We start from the raw sequence: 14,910 nt of genomic DNA on the forward strand, positions 1-14,910 counted from the left end.
ACCATGGATGCAGCGAGTTCAACGAGTCTGACCGAATTCATTTCCCGCAGTATCACGAGAATGGATCAACAAGAGGAGAACATCTCCAGCACAGGTCGGGCAGTACAAGCCCTTGCGACGCAGGTATCCCAGCTGACCCAACAATTACAACATCTGAGGGGTCTCGCTGCGCCACCTACACCGGCAGTTCAACCCGCCCCGCCAGAGCCGGATTCCCAGCTAGAGCCACGGCTACCGACACCAGAGGGTTATTCAGGTGATCCTGACTATTGCAGAGCTTTTCTTACGAGATGTTCCATGCATTTCTCGTTGCAGCCACGGACCTTCAACCGTGAACAGTCTAAGGTAGCATTCGTACTCACACTGCTATCAGGCAAAGCGGCTCTTTGGGGAACGGCGGTGTGGGCGAACCAGGACCCATGCTGCACCTCTTTCCAGACACTCTCCGAGGAGATGAGAAGGGTCTTCGATCGGGCCGTGGCGGGTAGGGAGGCGGCCAGACTACTCGCTGACCTTCGCCAAGGAGACCGTTCAGTATCGGAATACTCCATCCAATTCCGCACTCTGGCCGCAGAGTGTCAGTGGAACGAGGAGGCGCAGTGGGACATGTTTCTGCATGGGCTGGAGGACCGGATCCAGAAGGAGATCTATGTTCTGGACCTTCCCAGGAGTTTAAATGGACTAGTGGAACTAGCCTTGAGGGTCGACGCTCGTCTGAGTCGTATTGGCCGCCGAGCATGCCCTAACAGACCGTATAACGACACGGAGGGCTGGCATGCCAGCGGCGGGAACACGGCCAGTTCAGCCTCCGCTCACGAACCCATGCAGCTGGGGAGAGCTCGCCTCTCCCGGGAAGAGAGGGAGAGGCGGAGATCCCAAGGACTCTGTCTCTACTGTGGTAGAGCGGGCCACTTTATCCACTCCTGCCCGGTAAAAGATCAGGCCCGGTAGTAAGTATGAGGCTACTATCGGGTGGTGTCACCACAGAGAAGACCTCATCATCTACTCTCCTCCCGGTAAGACTAAGATGGGCCACCCACACGCACGACACCCAAGCCTTACTGGACTCAGGAGCAGAGGGTAATTTTATGGACTTCAAGCTCGCTCACAAACTCCAGATTCCTATCACCTCACTCACGCACAAGATATCCGTCAACGCTCTCAATGGTCAAGAACTCCCCAACATTTCTCACACCACTGAACCTATCACACTCATCACTTCTGGCAATCACACTGAGACACTATCATTTCTACTCATGGACTCACCCCTTGCACCATTAGTTCTCGGCCACCCTTGGCTCACCCAACACAACCCCAGAGTTGACTGGGGTCATAACTCTATATCCATGTGGAGTAACAAGTGTCTTGAGTCCTGTTTAGTGTCTGCTTGTTCATCTGTGTCTGATTCTGTGTTTCTAGAGGAGGCAGTGGATTTGTCTAACGTGCCCGTTGAATACCTCGACCTGAAGGAGGTGTTCAGCAAGTCCCGTGCTGCTTCTCTTCCTCCGCATCGTCCCTATGACTGTGCAATAGAATTATTGCCAGGTGAGTCTCCGCCTAAAGGCAAGTTATATTCACTCTCTGTTCCTGAGAGGGAGGCTATGGAGAGATACATCTCTGATTCCCTGGCCTCTGGATTCATTCGTCCTTCCTCTTCTCCAGCGGGGGCGGGGTTCTTCTTTGTGGGGAAGAAGGACGGATCTCTGCGTCCTTGCATTGATTACCGTGGGTTGAATAACATCACAGTGAAGAATACCTATCCCTTACCGTTGATGTCCTCAGCCTTTGAAAGGTTACAGGGAGCATCCGTGTTCACTAAGTTGGATTTACGTAATGCATATCATTTGGTTCGCATAAGGAGGGGGGATGAATGGAAGACCGCGTTTAACACCCCCAGAGGGCACTTCGAATATTTGGTCATGCCTTTTGGGCTATCCAACTCCCCAGCGGTTTTCCAGGCACTCGTCAATGACGTGCTGAGAGATATGATTGATCAGTTCATATATGTTTACCTGGATGACATACTGATTTTTTCTTCTTCTCTCCAGGAACACGTTCAGCACGTCAGACGAGTGCTTCAGAGGTTGTTGGAGAATGGACTTTTTGTCAAGGCGGAGAAATGCATTTTTCATGCACAATCCGTTCCATTCCTAGGTTACATCGTCTCGACTGAAGGTATTCACATGGATCCTGACAAGGTTAAGGCTGTGGTGGATTGGCCAAGCCCAGATTCCCGTAAGGCCCTACAGAGGTTTCTGGGATTCGCCAATTTCTACCGGCGTTTCGTTCGCAACTTTAGCCAGATAGTCGCTTCTCTTACCGCCTTAACCTCCCCCAGAGTGACGTTCAGGTGGTCCGATACAGCCGAGGCTGCATTCGCCAAACTCAAGAGCCGCTTTGTTTCGGCCCCCATCCTCATAGCTCCCGATCCCTCGCGTCAGTTCGTGGTGGAGGTGGACGCTTCAGAGGTGGGGGTAGGTGCGGTACTTTCCCAACGTTCCTCTTCTGACGACAAGATGCACCCTTGCGCGTTCCTGTCCCATCGGTTATCACCTGCGGAACGCAACTACGACATTGGCAACAGAGAGTTGTTGGCAGTGAAGTTAGCACTGGAGGAGTGGCGCCATTGGTTAGAGGGTTCAGGGGTACCTTTTATAGTTTGGACCGATCACAAGAATTTGGAATATATCAGAACCGCCAAGCGACTCAACTCCAGGCAGGCGCGGTGGGCACTCTTTTTCGGACGTTTTGACTTCTCTCTCTCGTATCGCCCGGGTTCCAAGAATGTCAAACCCGATTCCCTTTCTCGCATTTTTGACCATTCCGAACGCCCATCCACTCCCGAGTGCATCCTACCCGGGACCCTAGTGGTTTCCACACTCACATGGGAGGTTGAATCGAGGGTCAAAACGGCCTTAGAAGGGGTTAAGCCTCCGCCCGGTTGCCCGCCTAATCGGTTGTTTGTGCCGGAGGGGTGTCGGTCCGATGTTATTCGGTGGGGGCATTGCTCCAACGTAGCGTGTCATCCAGGAGTCAGCCGCACTAGCTTTTTGGTTAAGCAACGCTTTTGGTGGCCACTGATGGCTCGTGACATTCACAGTTTTGTCTTGGCTTGCTCGGTTTGTGCCACTGGGAAGACTTCTAATCGACCTCCAGATGGGTTACTCCAACCGCTGTCGGTCCCTTCGAGACCCTGGTCCCACATCGCGCTAGATTTTGTTACCGCCCTCCCGCCCTCCCAGGGCAAGACGGTTGTTTTGACCGTGGTGGACCGGTTCTCGAAGGCGGCTCATTTTATTCCCTTGCCTAAATTACCATCTGCCAAGGAGACAGCGGTAACTGTCGTGGATCACGTCTTTCGCTTACATGGCCTGCCGATGGACGTAGTTTCTGACAGGGGGCCCCAATTTGTGTCCAAGTTTTGGCAAGAGTTTTGTAGGTTACTGGGAGCGAGTGTCAGTCTGTCTTCAGGGTTTCATCCCCAGAGCAACGGTCAAACGGAGAGGGCCAACCAAGATTTGGAGAGAGTGTTGCGATGTTTGGTTTCTAAGAATCCCTCTTCCTGGAGTCAACAACTCTCTATGGTTGAGTACGCTCACAATTCGTTGCCAGTGGCAGCCACGGGTCTCTCTCCGTTTGAGTGTAGTTTAGGTTACCAGCCACCTATCTTTCCCAGTACGGAGTCCGAGGTCACTGTTCCCTCCGCTCACGCTTTCATCCAGAGGTGCCGTCACGCATGGAGCAGAGCCCGTGAGACTCTTCTCCGGGTGGGGGCGCGCACCAAGGCTAAGGCCGATCGCCGCCGGTCGAAGCCTCCGGTATATGTCGTTGGCCAAGGAGTGTGGCTTTCTACTAAGAACATTCCACTCCGATCCGTTTCGAACAAGCTTGCCCCCAAATTTATCGGCCCGTTCAAAGTCACCAGGATCATTAGTCCGGTGGCGGTCCGGCTCAAGCTTCCTCCGGCGTATAGGAGAATTCATCCTACCTTTCATGTGTCTAAAATAAAACCTGTGTTTCAGGCACGCATTAACCCGCCGGTCCCGGTTCCCCCGCCGCCACGACTTGTTGATGGGGAACCCACCTTTTCTGTCAATCGTATTTTGGACTCTAGAAGGAGGGGACGCGGAATCCAGTACCTGGTGGACTGGGAGGGTTACGGTCCGGAGGAGAGAAGTTGGGTACCTGCTAGGGACATTCTGGATCACTCCCTTATCGATGATTTCAATCGACAGGTAAATTCGCCTGGGAACGCCAAGAGGCGTTCCTAGGGGGGGGGGTATTGTCACGGTTCATGAATCCACTGCCTCCCTCTCTCCCTCTCTCTCTCTCTTTCTCTTTCTCTTTTTCTCTCTCTCTCTCTCTCTCTCTCTCTCTCTCTCTCTCTCTCTCCCGTGTTTGTGTGGGCGTGGTTCCCAATCTCGGCCTGATTGTCTGCGCCAGCTGGAATCACTTATCTTCCCTTTATATGTTCTGTAACCAGTGTTTCTTGTTGTCAGATCATTGTTACTTCCCTGAGGTTGTGTCGTGTGTCTGGGCTCTTTCTCTCGGCGCCCTTGTGTGGATTATCTTCTGGGCTCCTTCCTACCCATCCGGACACATTCCCCTGGATTTCTCAGCACGCTATCATCGGTATATGCGCCCTAGTCCCTGGGTCGGATTCCGTCTGAGTACAGTCTGTCTGTCCTGTTGCTGCTGTAAACTGTATTTCATTAAACCATCGTTGCTTGCATCTTGCATCCGCCTCTGTGTTGTCACAAGCGGTGCCCCCGCACACTGACTCTGTACTGGCACCCCCCTGTGTATATTGTTATTTTTTACTGCTGCTCTTTAATTACTTGTTACTTTTATCTCCTATTCTTATCCGTATTTCTTGAAACTGCACTGTTGGTTTGGGGCTCGTACGTAAGCATTTCACTGTTGTATTCGGCGCATGTGACTAATAAAATTTGATTTGATTTGATGGCAAAGCATCAATTTCAAACACACAGATATAGTCATGTCATATGGATGGTGGCGTGTACAGTATATGAGGACAGGGAGTGATCAGAGTAGCCTGAGGACAGCGCATTGCCCTAATGTAATGTTGTAATAATGTAATAATGTCAGCTAAGAACATACACAGCATCACTGGGAGGACATCATCATGCTCCAGTGATTCTGTCTAATGTGTCTCTCTGTATGTGGACATAATGCCTGTGTGCGAGCGCATGTGTGTGTATGCATGTGTGCATGAATTTATGATTGAGGTGCCCTATCTGCATGTACCTTAGTAGTGTAGAGTATAGGTGCATGTACTGTGTGTGTGTGTGTGTGTGTGTGTGTGTGTGTGTGTGTGTGTGTGTGTGTGTGTGTGTGTGTGTGTGTGTGTGTGTGTGTGTGTGTGTGTGTGTGTGTGTGTGTGTGTGTGTGTGTGTGTGTGTGTGTGTATGCTCTCCTGGCTCACAGCTCCAGCATACTGATGCTTTCTCTCTTTTACTCTCTCTCCCTTCTCTCACTCTCCCTATTTTCTCTACCCTCCCTCCCTCCCTCTTTCTCTCTCTTTCTCTCTCTCTCCCTCACTCTCTCTCCCTCCCCCTCTCTCTCTCACCCCCTCTTCTCTCCCCCTCCCTCTATCTCCCCCGCTCAGTGGAGATCAGTGAAGCGGCACAAGGGAAATAAACAGGCCCAGCTCAGCAGGATGGATCTAATTAAACATAGGGTCTCAGCACTGCAGCCAGACTCTACTGTAGCCACACTGTACTGCAGTCCAGACCTGCCTCTCTTACTGCCTGCATTTCTGCCTGTCTATCTCCCTGTCTCCATGTCTGCTTGTCTGTCTGCCTGCCTGTCTTACTACCTGCCTCCCTCCCTGTCTGCCATACTGCCTGCCATACTGCCTGCCTTACTACCTGCCATACTGCCTACCTTACTGCCTACCTTACTGCCTGCCTGCTTTACTGTCTGCCTGGCATTGCCATGTTCAAACTAAAGCCACGGAAGCAGAGGGGAATGGGATACCAGCACCTAGCTCGTCGTTGTTCCACGTCACCTATATTTAGAATTTGAGGGAATTGGAGTGGAGAGGAGAGGTAGTCAGCAACACAGCAATTAGGTACCGGGGAAACAAATGGACCGTACCTGGGCTTTAAAAATATATATTATATACTCTCAAATGTGGGATTTGAGACATGATAATGAGAGGTCTTAGGTTGACGACCTTGTCAATATACTGTAGGCCTCATTTACCTATCTTTAGCTCAGCACAGTTATACAATTTGTTAATTGTGAAAGTCAAATGAATAAGAATAATGTTAAATGTTCAGCAAAGTCATACATTTTGGCATGTGCTATCAATTCAAAGTGTTAATGGTCATTTTTTTAAAACAATAATTATGTCATGCATTCCATCAAATATGTTAATTCTGACAATTACAACAACACATTTGCTTTTTACACTTATAAAGAACACAAAGAAGAGATTGAAGTTCACCGAGCCACTGATAAAAGCCAAGTACCAATTCTGTGGCTGTCTCCCACAACAAAACATGTTTACCGAGGCTCAATGCTAAACTAAGGTCAGGGGCCAAATGTTGTCAGCTTCTCAAAGGAGCCCAGGAGAATGGGATAAGGGTGGATTATTAAACAGGCCAGGAGCACAAACACTATACAAGGAACCTGAAAGCAATGACATTTGAAGTGTATTTCAACAAAGAAAGTTAATCATAGAACATAGACCAAGGGCCAGACTCAGAAGGCTTTTGTAAGTGCAGTGCAGAGTATTGATGTCTCTATGGGTGAAGACTGACAATCCTCCGAGGCAGTCCCATCCCTTAAGTGTTGTGTTGAACACAAATTAATTACTCGTTTTTCTGGCCCATGTACTGTACTATACTGCACCTGCCTCCAGCAAGAAGTGTACAGCACAGTGTATTCAGCTCTCTCAGGAAATCAAGAAGGGCTTGTGTGTGTGTTTGTGTTTGGTGTGGATGAGGTGGTTGAAAGTAAAACAAGTCTCAACTTGCAGTCTCACTTTTCTCATTATATCTGACTCTATTCTTTGGGCATAGCCAAATTTGAAAATGCCAACCTCACATCTATTTGAAGTAATCTACACTGACAGTTACATTGAGCGTATAAAACATTAGGAACACCTTCAATGCTTAAAAATCCCTCTTTAACCTTTCTCCTCCCCTTCATCTACACTGATTGAAGTGGATTTAACAAGTGACATCAAGGGATCATAGCTTTCACTTGGATTCACCTTCGTCAGGGTATGTCATGGAAAGAGCAGGTGTTATTTTGTATACTCAGTATACACTATTGTTCAAAAGTTTGGGGTCATTGCTCAGTTGTGCACCGGGGCCTCCCACTCCTCTTTCTATTCTGGTTAGAGACAGTTTGAGCTGTTCTGTGAAGGGAGTGGTATACAGCGTTGTACGAGATCTTCAGTTTCTTGGCAATTTGTCGCGTGGAATAGCCTTCATTTCTCAGAACAATGATAGACTGACGAGTTTCAGAAGAAAGTTCTTTGTTTCTGGCCATTTTGAGCCTGTAATTGAACCCACAAATACTGATGCTCCAGATACTCAACTGGTCTAAAGAAGGCCAGTTTTATTGCTTCTTTAATCAGTACAACAGTTTTCAGCTGTGCTAACATAATTGTAAAAGGGTTTCTAATGATCAATTAGCCTTTTAAAATTATAAACTTGGATTAGCTAACACAACGTGCCATTGGAACACAGTAGTGATGGTTTCTGATAATGGGCCTCTGTACGCCTATGTAGATATTCCATAAAAAATCTGCCGTTTCCAACTACAATTGTCATTTGCAAAATTAACAATGTCTACACTGTATTTCTGATCAATTTGATGTTATTTTAATGGACAAAAAATGTGGTTTTCTTTCAAAAACAAGGACATTTCTAAGTGACCCCAAACTTTTGAACGGTAGTGTATATCCTAATGATGCCAATGAATTCCAAAAAGAGTTAACATTGTACAGTATATTAAGCTAAACCCCTTGACCTTTATGGTATTACTTAAAGTAAACAATACCATCTCTGGAAACACTATTCTTAAAGCACTTATGGCAGGAGAAAAGTGGCGGACTCCATTCTCATTGTGATGCTTATCTGACATTTTCCAGTGGCCTGTGTGGCCTCTGTCAGCTGTGATTGCCACCGGAACATACTGTCAGTAGCTCTCTCTCTCTCTCTCTCCTCCCTCCTTTCCTTCACATCTCTCTGTCTCTCGTTCTCCCTCTCTTCCCTCATCCCTATTAAAAACCATTACGCCTAACACAGAGCTGATACCCTGAACTTTGCCTCCACTGAGAATCCAATGACAGTACTTGCCGAGACCCAGACAAACTGTGGGTACGACTTACTGGAGAGCATTCCAGGACTGGAATTTGGACAGAAGCCAATAATGACAATGCACTCCTCTAGGATTGCATTGGGATCTCTCACACATGTCCATTGTGTTTACAAAATGTGGTAGTGTGTGTGTGTATGTTTGTCCTGGCGGCGACTGCACTCTGAATCCTGTGGTATTCTCCTTAATCCAGGCCCTTACAGACCTGATATTCTGTCTCCATAAATAATTCATAACATAAAATCATTTCTCCCCAAAAAGCAGTGAGCATGATTATGATGTGATCCTGATGATAAGGGATGGCCCTTGACTGAGTAACTATGCACTCTCCTACACACTGTCCAACCTTTCTAGAGAGGTAAGTCTCCGAAGTCCTTGTCTCAGAATGGTAGTGATCCTACCGTCTATTCCAGGCTGCTGAGGTGATTTAGCATCAAACCATGCACTTGAGGCTGCTAATGAGCGAGAGTTGTGCTAATCACTGCAGCTCCATATTCATGCAATCAGAACAGATAAAAAAATATGCACTGGTACAGCTATTATTTGCATCGATTTTATAACCTTTGATGTATCTGCTTGTAAGAGCTCTTTGGGTTATATATAATCTACCAACCTTTTAAATGTACATGTGATTGTTGTTTGTCAGCCAAATGAGACAAAGAATATTGACGAACCAATTATTTTGCATTTCTGTAAATGTCCTTTGGACACATGTGAAGAACAAATGCTCAGTGGCAGCAGCATAATGGCCAGATGTTGGCTATAACCAACCTGGTGTTGGCTATAAGCAGCCTGGTGTTGCCCATAACCAGCCTGGTGTTGGCTTTAACCAGCCTGGTGTTGGCTCTAACCAGCATGGTGTTGGCTCTAACCTGCATGGTGTTGGCTCTAACCAACCTGGTGTTGGCTCTAACCAGCCTGGTGTTGGCTCTAACCAGCATGGTGTTGGCTCTAACCAGCATGGTGTTGGCTCTAACCAGCATGGTGTTGGCTCTAACCAGCATGGTGTTGGCTCTAACCAACCTGGTGTTGGCTCTAACCAGCATGGTGTTGGCTCTAACCAGCATGGTGTTGGCTATAACCAGCATGGTGTTGGCTCTAACCAACCTGGTGTTGGCTCTAATCAGCATGGTGTTGGCTATAACCAGCATGGTGTTGGCTCTAACCAGCATGGTGTTGGCTCTAACCAGCATGGTGTTGGCTCTAACCAACCTGGTGTTGGCTCTAACCAACCTGGTGTTGGCTCTAACCAGCATGGTGTTGGCTCTAACCAACCTGGTGTTGGCTCTAACCAGCATGGTGTTGGCTCTAACCAACCTGGTGTTGGCTCTAACCAGCATGGTGTTGGCTCTAACCAGCATGGTGTTGGCTCTAACCAACCTGGTGTTGGCTCTAACCAACCTGGTGTTGGCTCTAATCAGCATGGTGTTGGCTATAACCAGCATGGTGTTGGCTATAACCTGCATGGTGTTGGCTCTAACCAACCTGGTGTTGGCTCTAACCAGCCTGGTGTTGGCTCTAACCAGCATGGTGTTGGCTCTAACCAGCATGGTGTTGGCTCTAACCAACCTGGTGTTGGCTCTAACCAGCATGGTGTTGGCTCTAACCAGCATGGTGTTGGCTCTAACCAGCATGGTGTTGGCTCTAACCAGCATGGTGTTGGCTCTAACCAACCTGGTGTTGGCTCTAACCAGCATGGTGTTGGCTCTAACCAGCATGGTGTTGGCTATAACCAGCATGGCGTTGGCTCTAACCAACCTGGTGTTGGCTCTAATCAGCATGGTGTTGGCTATAACCAGCATGGTGTTGGCTCTAACCAGCATGGTGTTGGCTATAACCAGCATGGTGTTGGCTCTAACCAGCATGGTGTTGGCTCTAACCAGCATGGTGTTGGCTCTAACCAACCTGGTGTTGGCTCTAACCAGCATTGTGTTGGCTATAACCAGCATGGTGTTGGCTCTAACCAACCTGGTGTTGGCTCTAACCAGCATGGTGTTGGCTCTAACCAGCATGGTGTTGGCTCTAACCAACCTGGTGTTGGCTCTAACCAACCTGGTGTTGGCTCTAATCAGCATGGTGTTGGCTATAACCAGCATGGTGTTGGCTCTAACCAGCATGGTGTTGGCTCTAACCAGCATGGTGTTGGCTATAACCAGCATGGTGTTGGCTATAACCAGCATGGTGTTGGCTCTAACCAGCATGGTGTTGGCTCTAACCAGCATGGTGTTGGCTCTAACCAACCTGGTGTTGGCTCTAACCAGCATGGTGTTGGCTATAACCAACCTGGTGTTGGCTCTAACCAGCATGGTGTTGGCTCTAACCAGCATGGTGTTGGCTCTAACCAACCTGGTGTTGGCTCTAACCAACCTGGTGTTGGCTCTAACCAGCATGGTGTTGGCTCTAACCAGCATGGTGTTGGCTCTAACCAGCCTGGTGTTGGCTATAACCAGCATGGTGTTGGCTATAACCAGCATGGTGTTGGCTATAACCATCCTGGTGTTGGCTATAACCAGCATGGTGTTGGCTATAACCAGCATGGTGTTGGCTATAACCAGCCTGGTGTTGGCTATAACCAGCCTGGTGTTGGCTATAACCAGCCTGGTGTTGGCTTTAACCAGCCTGGTGTTGGCTATAACCAACCTGGTGTTGACTATAACAGCAGGTGTGCTATAACCAGCCTGGTGTTGGCTATAACCAGCCTGATGTTGGCTATAACAGCAGGTGTGCTATAACCAGCCTGGTGTTGGCTATAACCAGCCTGGTGTTAGCTATAACCAGCCTGGTGTTGGCTCTAACCAGCCTGGTGTTGACTATAACAGCAGGTGTGCTTTAACCAGCCTGGTGTTGGCTATAGCAGCAGGTGTGCTATAACCAGACTGGTGTTGGCTATAACCAGCCTGGTGTTATCTAAAACCAGCCTGGTGTTGGCTCTAACCAGCCTGGTGTTGACTATAACCAGCCTGGTGTTGACTATAACAGCAGGTGTGCTTTAACCAGCCTGGTGTTGGCTATAGCAGCAGGTGTGCTATAACCAGCCTGGTGTTGACTATAACAGCAGGTGTGCTTTAACCAGCCTGGTGTTGGCTATAGCAGCAGGTGTGCTATAACCAGCCTGGTGTTGGCTATAACAGCAGGTGTGGGTGGTTCTCTTCTATTCTGGACAGATGTTTCATTCTGGGAGATTAATTTACAAACATATCATTTTGCATCCACCGTACTCTTTGCTGAATATGATGATACTGTAAAAGGAAGTGTACACTCACAGTTAAAATGAAATACTGTGTTTGCACACAATAAAAGGTTAGCTGGTATCCTTGCAAATGCAGTTGGATAATTTCATATTACCGACGTTGAATGCTGCAGTTCCGCTAAAGGTAACTATTGCAGTGAATGTAAAAGTCCCTAGTAACAAAAATTAGGATGTAATAACAAACATTTTTCTTTTTTTAGCATTATTCCGCCAACATGGCTGCATGATTTCCCGTCAGTGGTAAGTGGGCAGGGGTCAGCGTTTTTCATTTTAGCCTACTAATCACTACCAAAAGTAGGTCTTGTCACCCTGAGAACAAGCCATAAGAACAGAATTTTGGACATTTTTGTTCATTTTGTTAAAATTGTCAATTCCCAATGCATGGTTCCAGTTAATACTGCTCAGCTCCAAGAAGGCGATAAGGATTTTTATATAAACACTGACAGGCTTACCGTAGATGAAAAAGAAATTACCAGAATATATCATTACAAGACTGGCTGTCATGCTAATATCTACATTCCCATTATCATTCCTTCTGTAACGCTAAATGGCATTAAGTCATGTAACAGAATTACATGATTACAATGTTTTACATTTGGAGACTCGTGATTCCATCATTCTACACTGTCTAGGAAATTAAAATAGAACATCCCACAATACAATAGACATTGAAAAGGGAACTGCTAAACTTTTCCTGGCATTCTGACTCATTTTATTCTTGGAATAAATGAAAGTCAATTGCATATCAGACAAAAACAACACTCTTCATCCAAAAACAGGACATACTGAAGTAGTCTTTTCATTGACAGGAAAATATCTTCATATGTTTAGAGAATGCACCAACATTGAATTATCTTTCTCCAAACACTTTAATGGAACTCTCTGTCTCTCCTTTCTGTTTTCTCATTCCCCAGAACTATAGTATGTACCTTTCTTTCAATTTCTTTCTTTCACTTGTCAAGGCTGAAGGATTACTGTTTGTTGTACTTTGGTGTAATGAAAATGTGTTTTCATGAGTTTGCAAACATTTTGTTCTCTAACTTTTAGCGGGATAGTTTGTTGTTGTTTTATTCCTTCCTTATAAGAAGTGGTTCTGTGTTGAACTTCCTGCCTAGTATGGATTATGTAAAGGTTTTAGAGACACACATCACATCTTCTTTATTATTGTTATCAGCTCATATTTTTTATATGAGGCAACTTCATCACAGACTTTCAATATCTACTTTAAGATGCATTCTTGAACTGGATTGCACTCTCAAGCACTGTTTATTACTGACAAGACCGCTTACCTGAGAGTACATACCTTCATTATCTGAATCCATGGCTACAATATCTACTGTAGGTTTGATATTCACACTAAAGAGGCAGATACACTGATCCCTACGTGTCTGAAAACAACTTGTTTGTATGCTTATCTGCAATTTCATAAATGTCTTTTCCTGAAAGTTGCATGTTTTTCTATTGATTTTGACCCTGTCAAACATAACTTTCAGAACAGAAGGACTTGCTGTAGATTCGTTGTGGGAGTTAGACCAGAACAACAATAAAATCTGGATTTCCTGAACTAATGAAAAAGCATTGTAAATACTGTGTTCATAGCCAATAATGGGTAATAAGAGGTTTATAAACAGACATTCACAAACCCCTAGCCCTAGCCTTAACTCTAACCCTAGCCAAACCTCTGATGCAGGATGATGCTAGTACAGAGCAAGGAAAACAACACCTCTCAAAACAGCCAACTGGAGCATATTATTGTCTTCTCCAAAACAAACAGCACACATTCCCTACACTGAGCTATCCAAGAGTCCAAACAAAGGGTGAAGATTTAAGATGGATTACATTTCATTGCTGCATGTGGACTTTGGCAAACTTTGACAACCACTAACATTCTCATAAGGAGGCCTTATTGAAGAGCCTTAACAACACTAAGAAGCAAAAATGCTGAGGACTGAGTCCTACAGACATCTTCTCTAATGCATTAACGACTTGGCTATTATATGTTATGTCCTCAATCTTGAGAATTAATCTGTTGTGATTGATAACAAAATGCAACTTTTAAAAGTCTTTCTGAAGCAAGGAATCGATGTGAGATATATTTTTACGTGCCAACTTTTTAATTTTAAATGGTTAGAAGATCTTTATCCTCCTTATGGAATGGAAGACCTTGCCCACAAATGAGTAGGCTTCTGAACCAGCTGTGCCATAGTCTAGGACCGATAGGAATGTTGACTGAATCATTTGCTTTCTACTATTTAGCAAGAGACAGGACCTATTTCTATAGAAGAAGCCCATTTTTATTCGCAGCTTCTTATTAACTCATCAATATGCTTTTTAAAAGACAGCTTTTCATCTATCCAGATAATTTTAAGCAGGGACACAATCAATATAGACACCATCCAAAGCAATGTTCAGCAGCCCGGAAACTGCCGGGAAATATCAGGCCACAGAGCGATCCATGAGATTAAACTTCACTCAACTTTCTAGAGCAGTGGTCACCAACCGGTCGATGGCCAAACATTTCATCTCAGGTTGTTGGCAGTAGGTGCACCCGATTCAGCTGCCCTGCACGCCGGGTTGGTGAACTGTTGCCATTTTAAACCATTTAATGTATCTGAAGGTACAAACTGTGCCTTCCCGGTGGGCCTATAGAGCAAATAAAGTTCACTATAGGCCTACTGCCAGCCAATCGGAGTGCTCAGATTACCGTGTCAGCAGTAATGTGTCTGCAGTAAGGATCTTGAAAAGGTTGGTGACCACTGTTCGAGCGTTTTCTCTGATAACACTATCAACATTTCCTTTTACTGTGGCAATTGTGATCGAATCAACGCAATATTAGCCACTTTCAATGCAACAAACCGAAATAAAATGAACTATGCAAGAGACTCATCATAGTAGGATTCTATTGCATTGACACTCACTACTCAGCCCATACTCCACGCAGACCTGTGTGGCATAAACAATCAGAGCTGCAGTAGGCCTATATGCAAATAGACCATTGCCATATATGGATCTGTGTCATTTATTTTGAGCTGGACTGTGTTTACAGCATGAGCAGTCGTGAGTAGATGCACTTGTTTTGTGATCAAAGCGATGAGCTGCATGTAGCCATATGTGCACATTTTGTTCATATCCTAGTGAGTTATGTACCCAGATATAGATAATTTGTAGTTAGCAATAGGGGAGTGATTGCTTCCTACAATAGCACAAAACATGTACATTTCTAGGCATCTTTGAAAAGTCAGTCAGGTAAAGAGCCTTTTTTTGTCTTAAAGGGGCAGTGTTGTATTTTGAGACAGGCTTAAATA

Source organism: Salvelinus namaycush, chromosome 25 (genome assembly GCF_016432855.1).
Source record: "Salvelinus namaycush isolate Seneca chromosome 25, SaNama_1.0, whole genome shotgun sequence".
Taxonomy (NCBI): Eukaryota; Metazoa; Chordata; class Actinopteri; order Salmoniformes; family Salmonidae; genus Salvelinus; species Salvelinus namaycush.